The following is an 11,293-nucleotide window of genomic DNA, read 5'->3' as shown; positions in this document are numbered from 1 at the left end:
ATAGTCTGCTTTCTATTTTATTTTCGATTCTTGATAACAGTATTTTTAACACGATTTTGCCTGTATGACTAATAAGGCATATTGTTCTATAGTTGCTACATTTATTGCTATTTCCCTTTTTAGGAATAGGTACAAGGACAGAAGCCCGCCAATCAAAAGGCCAAGTTTCTGCGTTCCATACGTCCTGGAATAAATTTAGCAAGGTGTCTATGATGATGTCACCTCCTTCATGTATCAATTCCACTGTCACACGATCACCTCCCGGTGATTTACCTAATTTTGAGGAGCTAACTGCTGCAATAACTTCTTTTAATATCGGGTATTCTTTTTCCTCCGAACCTCCTGGCAAATTTCCGTCCAAAATATCATCAGTCAGTTGGGTCTTTTTGAAAAAGTTTGGTTGCGTAACATTTCCATCTATCAGGTATTTTCTGGTTATCCGTGATAGGAGTTCCATCTTCATCTTCTATGCTGCAATTAATTGCTGTAAAAGGTTTGGTTAACTTATTTATAATTTGAAAAGCACTTTTAGAATTATTTTTATTTAAGTCCTCTTCTATATTATTACATTCATCCAATATCCATAAGTTTTTAGCATGTTTGATTTCTTTTTTTAATAATCTTAGTAATATTTTTATACTGTTCTCTATTATCACCCCTAATAATATGAGATTTGAAATATCTTCTTTCGTCGCATAGGTCCAAAATATTTTTGGTTATCCATGGTTTATTTATTTTCCTTTTGTATCCAAGAATTTCTTAAGCTGTCTCAGTTATCTTTTGTGAGAAGTATTTGTTTTTAGATTCGATACTATTATATTTCTTGAAGCTCGTGTCAAAAATTTGTTTTATTTTGTATTTATTTGGGGATCTTTTAATTTTTCTATATTATGTCTTTTACGAGTTGATTTTGTAGGTAATCTTTCCCTCATTTTCATATTCATAGTTGCGATAACCATGTTGTGGTCACTGCCAATGTCGGCTCCAGGAAATGATTTGGTTCTTGTGAGGTTGATAGAGTTTTTAAATCTTGTACTTACAAGGATAAAGTCAATTTGGTTGTGTGTTTTACCATCAGGGGAAGTCGGTGTCCATCTTCTGGAAGGTTTATAGGGAAATAGAGTGTTAGTAATGGTAAGTTCATTTTGTGAGGCAAAATTGATCAATTCAAAACCTCTTTCATTTGTCTCCCCATAGCCATACGGTCCGACAAATGGGAGATAATCCTTGCCGATGACTGTTCCAATTTTGACATTCCAATCGCTCTGTACAATCAAAAGGTCTTTTCTATTCGCTCTGTTGATTGTTGCATTAAGTTGACCATAAAACTCCTCCACTTCGGAGTCCTCGTGATCCGCGGTTGGGGCATAGACCTGTATGATGGTGATATTGAGTTGTTTCCTCTCAGGGGGACTAGAGCAATTCTGCTATTGATAGGGTTGAATTCCATGACAGAATTTCGTGATGATTTGTTTATCAAAAACCCAACACCTTCTTTTCCGCTGCAGTCACAACCACAGTAAAAAAGCAAATGTCCTTCATCTGTTGTTAGCTCTCTTATATTTGTTGTTATCTCTTTTATATTTGTAACTTTCTTCTTCATTATATTCCGAAGCTTCCTTGATTAATGGGTTTGGATGGTTGCTTGTCTTGGTAAAGAACTTCTCAGCTAGATATAGGAGAAGGGAAGAGATTTAAGGGATATTAACTTCTCTATGGATCTGGGAGTTTCTAATAAACCAAGGGGCATCTAGAATCATCGTCAAGCACTTATTTTGTAATCTCTGAAGTTTCAGAATGTTTGAATTCGCGGTGTGGCTCCATTCGGGGGATGCGTGTGCGATGACCGGTCGAATTACCATCTTGTAAATTGTTAATTTTGTTTGCGTGTCCAGTTTATTTTGTTTGTTGATCATAGAGTAGAGTTGTCTTAAGACTTTGGATGTCTTCGAGGTAATGTAACTTATATCGTTGCTGAATAGGAGTTACTATCAAGAATCACTCCCAGATATTTAACTTCCATCTGCCATGGAATCTTTACTCCCAATTAATAAATGTCCTCCATGCTATGGATTTTCTTTCTAGAAAACAGTATGGCTGAGCTTTTCTGGGGTTAACTTGGATCCTCCAGTCTGCTCTCCACTTTTCAAAAATGTGTATGCTGGTTTGAAGTCTTCTAGTTGCCAGTTTTGGGATCAGAGATCTTGCCATCAATTCAGTATCATATGCATATAATGCAATGAATGTTGTTCTCGGGTTCAGAGGGATGTCTGCTACGTAGATTGAGAACAGGAGAGGGGCCAGAAGAGATCCCTGAGGTATGCCTGCCGAGACCCTGAGTCCGGTCGAAACCGTTTTGCCAACCCTGACCTGCATATATCTGTCTTTCAGGTAAGAGTGGATTATTTTTATTAACTTGATTGGCAAGTTAAATTTTATCAGTTTGTAGAGAAGGCCTCGATGCCATACTTTGTCAAACGCCTTCTCTGCGTCGATGAAGATGGCAGCTGTGTTGAGTTTCCAGTTAAAGCCTTTAGTAATTATTTCTCCAGCTGGTGTACTTGTTGAGCTGTACTATGGGCCTCACAGAAGTCAAACTGTTCGTTAGGCAAAATTCCTAACTGATTTGTTTCTGCTTGGAATCTTGAGAGGATCACTTTCTCTGTCATCTTTCCAAGGCTGGACAATAGACTTGTGGTTCTGTAGCTTTCGGGAAGGTGAGGATTTTTTCCTGGCTTCTTCAACGGCATGATGGGGGCTGTTTTCCATGTAGTAGGAAAGTGCTGGAATCTAAAAATTGCATTTGTAATGTTGAATAGATGGACTATGACCTCTCTTGGAAATAGGTTTACTATTCTGTTAGTTATGCCATCTGGTCCTCGAGCCTTTTTACTGTTTAGATGGGTGATGATATTTATCATTTCTGCCGGATTTGTAGGAGTGATATGTTCAGAGTTAACAGTGTTCTGTCGTCAGTCTCTCCTAGCATGACGATGAATCTTGTATATAAGGTTGATGTTAAGATTTGTATAAGATCGATTGCACTGAGATTCAAGGTTATCTACTAATGCTTCAGCTATCTTATATTTTTAAAGATGACGATGTCTAGTTCATCCGAGCTACCAGAAAAGCTGAAATGGGTGGGCTTGGTAGGTCCGGCCACAACAGCAGCATTGAAAAGTTGAATGGTGTGTGGCCTTTGGTGTTAATTGAAGAGCTGTACCAAGCTGTGTGTTTTGAATTGAGGTCTCCTGCTATTATTATGGAGTCTTTGGACCAAGTATGGAGTCCAGATCTGTTGTCAGCAGAGGAATGCTCGGAGGATTATAAGCAGCATAGATCTTGAGACTGCGAGTATTGCAGGTATGTACCTTCACACCAGTCACCTCCAGGTTTACTGTTTTTTGGACTTGGCTATTGTATTATGATTCAAGTAACTCTTAATATATATGGCTGTGCCTCCACCTCTTGCGCCAATTGTGTCGTTTCTGTACATAATGTATCCACGGATTTTTGGATTATTAGCTAGTATTAGGTGTGTTTCACAAATCAAGATGATATGAACACTGAGACGAGTCGCAAATTCTTGAAGTTCCAAGACCTTGCTCATCAATCCATTTGTATTCCATGCCATTATCTTAAGAGCTTTTGGTTTGAATTTATTACTCATCACAGATGGCTGTTATAATGATTTGAGTGTGCCTTGCAGGAATCTTCTTCTGGAAGATGGTGAGGGGCATGTCTTGCTGAATTCCTGCAGCATGGCGGCTAGCGAGGCTGTTAAAACTGATGTTAGGTTGGAGCTTTCTGGCTCGAGAGATGTAGGAGGCTTAGTTCCTGTAGCCTCAACATATGTTTTGGTCATGGTTGTTCCTTTCTGTGTGGTTGAAGGTAAGGTGTTTCAGACTGGGGACAACCTGCTTGGTTGCTTAAAACGTTGTTACATGGAGGAGCAAGATTGGCCTTTGCTGGTCCTTAATTTTTTGGATTGGAAAGGCATCCCTTGTAGTTGGCAGGGTGAGGTCCTGTGCAGTTTGCATTTGCACAGCAGGCTGGAGTAGAGCATGGTTTGGTGCATGTGATGGTCTGGTGTCCCTTGCTGCACTTCAAGCACCTGAAGGCTGCCTTACATAATTTTTGGGCATACCCAAACCTTTGACATCTATCACACTGTCCTGCAGATGCACTTTTCCTGAGTGGCTCAGTTGATATTTTGAGTCTGCATACTACTGTCAGTTCACAGATCTGCTTTTGTGTATTGCTGATTTCCATCAGCACCAAAGGCATTGGTCTTTTATCCGATCTGAGCATCCTGCTAACTTTAATTGGGGACAGGCTCTGTCTTGTGAGTTCAGTGATCACTTCTTCAGGAGTGATTCCTTCGGCTACCCCACGAAGAACCACCTTCAGGTTCTTTTCGCTGGATTAAGTGAAGATGTGGTATGGAAGATTTGTATTCTCCATAAATCTGGTCATTTGTCTGTAATCCATGACTGTAGTTGGTAAAAAGTCTTACTCCCTCTTCAGAATTTTTGGCCCATGAAAATGTGATATTTTCTTCCCTGAGGGCTGATGAGACAGGAATCCATTTATCCTTATCCCTTAAGATAACTGGTGGTACCTTTTCTTTAGGTACATTGGGTGCTTTCATCCCTGTTGTTTCGGGTTCTTCCGTGTTGGTAGAGATTTTCCTCTTCTTCTTGACTGTTTGGAATTCTGTATTTGTTTCCAAGGTTTGATAGATGCTGTCTTGGGATGTAGCGTCTTCTAAATTTGGGGAGTGAACAAAGTTTGATTGCATCTGAGTAATGTGTTCATCACTTAAATCATCAATTTTGGCTTCTGTGACTGCTGATGGGGGGGGGGATGTATCAAAAAGCTTAACTTTCTCCAGCCAGTTGTCACTCAGCAGCTTTCCCAATCTGAGGAATTCCTTGTACACTTCCTCAAATATGGCCTCATTTCGAGGTATTGGCATTATAACAAGAGGTGAAAAATGTATAAAGGCACAGATGGAGAAATAATTGACATTGCTCAAGTGTCCCGAGCTGATTACAGATAATCCTGTGGACTTTTGAGGAACCACTAGCAAATCCTGTAGACATAGGTGTCTACCAGGAACAAAATATTATAGATAACTGCCTTAAAATAGTGAAACGGAATGCCATTAGACCTCTTGCAGATGGAGCGATAGTACGTATCAAACTGTATCAGTGCCAGTGCAATATGAGATTTCTAAAAAACCTTATATGCAATCTAATCAGGATCATCTAAAATGTGTACGTTCTCGTCAAAGTCAAAAACTGTCTATTGAGCTCTATATCACGCCTCCTGTAATTATTTCATGCAGAGGGGGAGACAGTAGGAATCAAACTGTATCAGTGCCAGTGCAATTCCTGAAAAACCTTATATGCAATCTAATCAGGATCAATCTAAAATGCGTCCGTTCTCGTCAAAGTCAAAAACCGTCTATTGAGCTCTATATCACGCCTCCTGTAATTATAATTATATTAAATTGTATGTTATATAAATACGAGTATTATATGTATTATATAAATATGTGTGTTATATGTATTACATAAATTATGTGGATAATTAAATTGTATGTATGCACATGTAATTTATTAGACAGATAATTAAGTATTATTTGACATTTAAAAAAATATTATTATTATTAACAGCAACAACATATTTGTGATCACATTAATTTTAGGCAAATAAGAGAATTGTTTCCCTAGTAGTAGTCCTTGGCCATGAATTCCCGTGGATGATTAATAATCATCCCTGATTATCCTTATTAGATCATCCCTTTTCACCATCTAACAGTTTGCGAAAATTGTGAATGTGCGTAGAGGGCGTATGAAATTAATATTTTGACATGCGATGTTATGGTGTTTGTAAACTTGATAGTTGTAGTTCAATATATATACTACTTATAGTAAGTGAAGTTATTATTTATATGCGATGTTGGCTATATATATAATTGATGCTGGTATTAAGCCAAGGGCGATTTAAAAATTTATGATGTAGAAATTTATATTACATTACTCTAACGTTGCATAATCTTTTTTTGCAAGTTTGAGGAAACTGTGATGTTTTTCGACTAACCCGAATTGGACATCCGGATATCAGTACCCGTGCACCCTCAGCTGATACGGAAGTGTCTGCATTACTTGGATCTGTCATGTAAAACCATTATTGCTTAGATAGTTTTCACGGGATACAGTTATACGTAATATATTCGCATGGATGGTGTTATTCATACTTTTCAGTGTTATCCCAATTAGATGATCATGGCGCTAAAAGATATAGTTGATGTGACTTTACATACAAGTAGCCCAGTTTTGAAATTACTTCATGTGTGCAAACTTTGTTTGCTTACGCTTGGATGAAAGATAAAACCAAGAATACCTGTGATCTCAACTAATAATAATAATAATCCAGGTCCCTGAAAATGGCTTTGAGGGCTGCTGTAAAAAGTTCAGGAGCAATGGGATCATTCTGTTTGATACCTCCCTCCACCCCAAAGAAGTCGCCACTTCCCTCCAAAATGATAGATTTCTCACTATTTTCATAAATGGTTTGAAGTAGCCAGATATATTTTTCCTCAGTTCCCATGTCTTTCAAAGCACAGAAAAGAGGGTAATGTTCTATGGAATCAAATGCTTTGCTATAGTCGATGTAGGTTTATTGTATTCTAAATATTTTTCTACTCTTTGATTAACTATCTGTAGATGATCTATTGTAGAAATTTTTTTCCTGAAACCCACTTCTTCATGTGGTTGTTCAGAATCCAGATGGCTACAAATTCTTTTGAGGATTATTCTCGTCAAATTTTTATAGTTTAGCGATAATAAATTTATAGGCCTATAGAAGAAGAATTATTTTTGATTTCAGCCATTGATTAGGGAAAATCACATCCTTTAGGATTCTATTGTACAGTTTAAGTAATAATGGTAATAAGATGTTCAACCCATATTTGAAAAGCTCTGCACACACTTCATCTGGTCATGGACACTTATTGTGTTCATTTCATTGTGTACATACAAATCGGCCCTTCAGAACACACGCAATTTACAGACAAAAATTACTAGTTGTGGTGGTGTTGGAGGTAGGCGGTAGATGGCGTTGATTGGTAGTAGAGGTAAGGTGTAGAGACAGTTGAAGATGTCCTCCCGCGATGAGCCTTTGGACTCCTTGGAGGTATCAGGAATAATAATAATAATAATAATTTCATTGATAGCAGTTTTGATTTCTATTTCTGTTGTGGGCAGATCGTTGACATTTTCCACGTGCCTATTGTTTGTTGAGTTTGATCCAATTATGCTGCTTGTATAAAGGTCTTTGTAAAAATCATTGCTGATGCCTTGAATTTCTTTTCTATTGTTTGTTATGTTTCCATATTTATCTAAAAGATAGGGAATCCATTTTTTGCTTTTGGAAAGGCTATTTTTAGTGAGGTTCTATTTTCTGTTGCCTTGCATATTTCACTTGTATTGAATTTTTTCAAATCATTTCGGACTTCGATTTGATTCTCGTTGGATGTTCGATTCTTCCTATGTTCAATTCTCATCATGATGGGAGGAATCCTTATATGGGCTTTTTCAACTGAAGGTGAGTTAGCCGATCGCATATGGAGGTAGCAGGGTTTTTTTCTCCCATTAACTCGGGTTTTTCATCCCATGTACAGAAAAATCGGTCTTCAGAACACATGCAATTTACAAACAAAAATTGCTGTTGTTGGTGATAATGGGTGGTAGATGGCATTGATGGTAGTAGTATTATAATAGAAGAATTAAGTAGTAGCGGAGACTGTGAGATGTGTGTAGTGAAGTAGCGTGCCATTCTGCAATGAGTTCTTGGACTCCTGGTGGTATTATGTAATAATAATAATAATTACTCATGTGGACAGACTTATGTGTTCGTCGAACATGTTGTCTATTATTTTAACGGTATAATAGAACACAGAAACTAAGTAAATAATTAATTTATTAACTTGATGCTGATATTTTGCTGGTATTGTAACCAGCATCTTCAGAGCACAAAAACACTGTTTGTCACAATACACGAGACTAAAACAACATGGTGTACTTAAACAAAATTGTAGCAGCAACACAAAGACTAGAGTCCTTATTTTGGCGCCCTGGTTATAATACCAGCGAAATATCAGCATCAAGTTAATAAATTAATTATTTACTTAGTTTCTGTGTTCTATTGTGCCGTTAAAATAATAAACAACAATAATAATTACTCTTTTGACAAATGTGTCAAATTCTGATAATTTAATCTTTTCTCTTGATGAATGTGATCTGTTTTTTTTTTTTTTTTTTCTAATTCGCATTCATCTATTAATATCTTAAGTATAAAGAGCTAATAAGCTTCTCTGATTACGATCTTTGAGTTTCTTATTCGGTTTTAAAACTATGCGGGATTTAATATCCCCTTAATTTAAGTAATACTAATATCTTAGTTTTTTAAGAGATCTTATTATTCTTCCTACCAGTAAGGTTATTTAAAGCTTTAATTGAAGACTTAATAGTTTCAGTAGAGTTGCAAAGATCTTGAACATCAGTTTTTGACTGTGTCAGATTTTGAGAAACAAACTTTTGTCAAATTATGGCAATAGCCATAATCCTGTTTAATACTGTACTTCTTAATATTTGCCAAACCAGTTATGTTTTAATCCTGGTATTTAGGCTTATATGTTAATTCTCCAGCATTTTATTGTTTAAGGAAATTAACAACATAGACTAGATAATAACTAAAAATATTTAATTATCACTTGCTATATTTCGCCAAAGTTAAATCGGCATCTTGAGGGATTAATACACCGTTACTAAACATGTGCACACAGGCACACTTCCATAACAAAGATGAAACAGGAGAGATGCAGGATGACCTTAAATCCTATAATTATACCATTGACAAAATTCTTGGCCTAACAGCCAAGAATGCCCAACCAAAGCCCCTTCTTAGCTGCTTTCATTCTCAGTTTCCAAGGATTCCCTCTTGTCCTTTCCCCACTCTCCATAAATTGAAAAATACCATCAATTGAGTCAATCATGTCACCCCCTCTTTCTCCTGTTTGCTAGTGTCTGCAGTCTACAAATTCTCAGTCTATCTTCATAATTAGTATTTCACAAACCTAATATCATTTTTAACACTCTGTTGCACTCTCTTCACTGTATCAGAATCACAACAGAGACCAGACCTGCACACAATAGTCCAAGCGAGGTCTTATGCATGCCTTGTAAAGAGGCAAAATAACATCCTTATCTTTACATGTGAAAGTTTGTTTCAGCATTGCAATTATCTTTTGAGTTGTATTTGCAATCTTTGCTACATAGCCCCTGATCTTCAGCTTGCTATGTACTAACACTCCAAAATCCCTGGCCTGATCAGTTTCTTCTAGCATAATCCCACCAATATAATATGACATTGGCTATCTGCAAGTACTGCATATCAGCGGTATTCCTGATTACCCCCACCTGTCTTTGCATCATCAGCAAATAGCTGTATGTGTCACCCCGTCATATCCTTCTCAATATCATTAATGTTCAATTGAATAACAGTGGAGACGAAGGACTGATCCTTGTGGTACACCACTAGTTACCTTAAATCTTGCAGACTCACATCCCCTGTATACCACTTTTTGATATTTCAGTAAGTCATTCTCTTTTCCATGCTAATATTTTATAAGCGAAACCCATATTCTCCAATTTATGCATCAATCTTCCATGCTGTATTCTGTTAAAAGCCTTAGCAAAATTCCAAAGTATCATGGTGTATCCATTTCCCCTTGTCTAGCTCAGTGGTAACATTATCATAGAATGTGAGCAAGTTGCTAAAACATGACCCTCCCTTAGTAAACCTATTGCAAAGTAGATTCACTCCCGCCCAATTCTGAATGTGAGTCCTAATCAGTTTTTCCAAAATCTTTACAACTCCTGAGATATTGATTAGTTGATAGTTGGATTCATTGCTCTTTGCACCACTTTTGTGCAACGGGATTACCATACATTCTTTCCATTCTGCAGACTCTTTCGTGTTCTGAGACTCAAATTATATAGCCTGGTCAAAGGAATAGCCAGTTCAGCTGAACACTGTTTTAACACCTATACTGATATCCCATCAGTCTCTATTGAATTCTTATTCATTTGTGCAACAGCTCTAATACCTCCTCTTCATAAACTTTTTCCCATTCATTGAAGAGATAGCAGTGAACTCGATCTTGCATACACAAGGTTGATAGCTCTTAGCAAAATGGGCACTCAGACAACTTCTTCTGCATCTGTGACTCACACCATCTGCATTCAGAAGAGTTATTCTTTCATATTTCTTTCTTTCTTTTACTTGCAGCATATCGATAGAATTCTGGCATGAAACTGGTATGCAGAGCCAGTTTCTTTTCATACTTAGACTTAGTTTTCCGTACAACAGTTGTGACTATTCTAGTATGGTGCTTATAATTTTCATGACGTACATCATCCTTATGCACATAGTATTCCTTCCATATCATCCGTTTCTTATGAATCTCTCTTAATAAGATTACACATCCATTTGGCTCCAACCCTGTTTATTCTTGTGGTTACATTTATGGTTACATTTATATGTCCATGTAATTTATTAAAGGCTCAGGAGCAACATTTCTCCTAGTGAGATAGAGATGATGGAGAGGAACTCTTCCCGAGAGTGGGACAGGAGCCTTAGGAAAGGTGACAATATTTTTAGTGTAAATTGATTAGTTGGAATGGTATGGGAAGCCAGTGTAGGAAAGTTGGTACACATTAAAGTTTTGTTGTTGTTAGACTGATTAGATTATTCACTGATAAGAAAGGCACTGTGAAAATATAATTTAAAGAAAATGTAAAATAAACTTTAAGTAAACATGAAAAAAGCTAATAAAAGATACAATATGAAAGACAGGGTAAAATAAAGGTAGGTTTAAGATAAAATTTTAAATAAAAGTAAAAAGATTTAGAAGAAAAAAAATGGAATGAAATGTTTCTGTGAACAATTTATGTATATAATTTTGTACATTTGAAGAGGGCATTTTTAATTAGAACAGAGTTAGTTGTATTAAGATGTATACATTCATCTCTCAGTATTAGTAAACTCATAGTCACCACAGAAATAGTTTTTTTTTTTAAATTACCGTATTTACTCGGATATAACTCACCCTTGTATATATCTTGCCCCTCTGATTTTACTTTACGAAAATAGAAATAAAAAGTTTCATATACCTCTCACACGAAAAAAATTTAAAACTTTAAGAAATAGATAGTGAATGTTA

General features: G+C 36.6%; 1 protein-coding gene across 1 annotated transcript in view; it reads left to right on the top strand.

The window, feature by feature from the left end:
* Nucleotides 1-5,824: 5,824 nt before the first annotated feature.
* The window catches only part of LOC150101159 (ubiquitin carboxyl-terminal hydrolase 8-like), a 338,380-nt gene continuing 332,911 nt past the window's right edge, over nt 5,825-11,293 (top strand). Inside the window, exon 1 of the mRNA XM_090401220.1 lies at nt 5,825-5,938. The gene's annotated coding sequence lies outside the window, so the exon portion shown is untranslated. The remainder of the gene's footprint in view (nt 5,939-11,293) is intronic.

The sequence above is a fragment of the Typopeltis vanoorti genome, chromosome 12, assembly GCF_054136105.1.
Source record: "Typopeltis vanoorti isolate ZY-2024b chromosome 12, IOZ_Tvanoo_1.0, whole genome shotgun sequence".
Lineage (NCBI taxonomy): Eukaryota > Metazoa > Arthropoda > Arachnida > Uropygi > Thelyphonidae > Typopeltis > Typopeltis vanoorti.
Note: the sequence above shows the minus strand (reverse complement) of the source record. Positions and strands in the feature narration are given on the sequence as shown.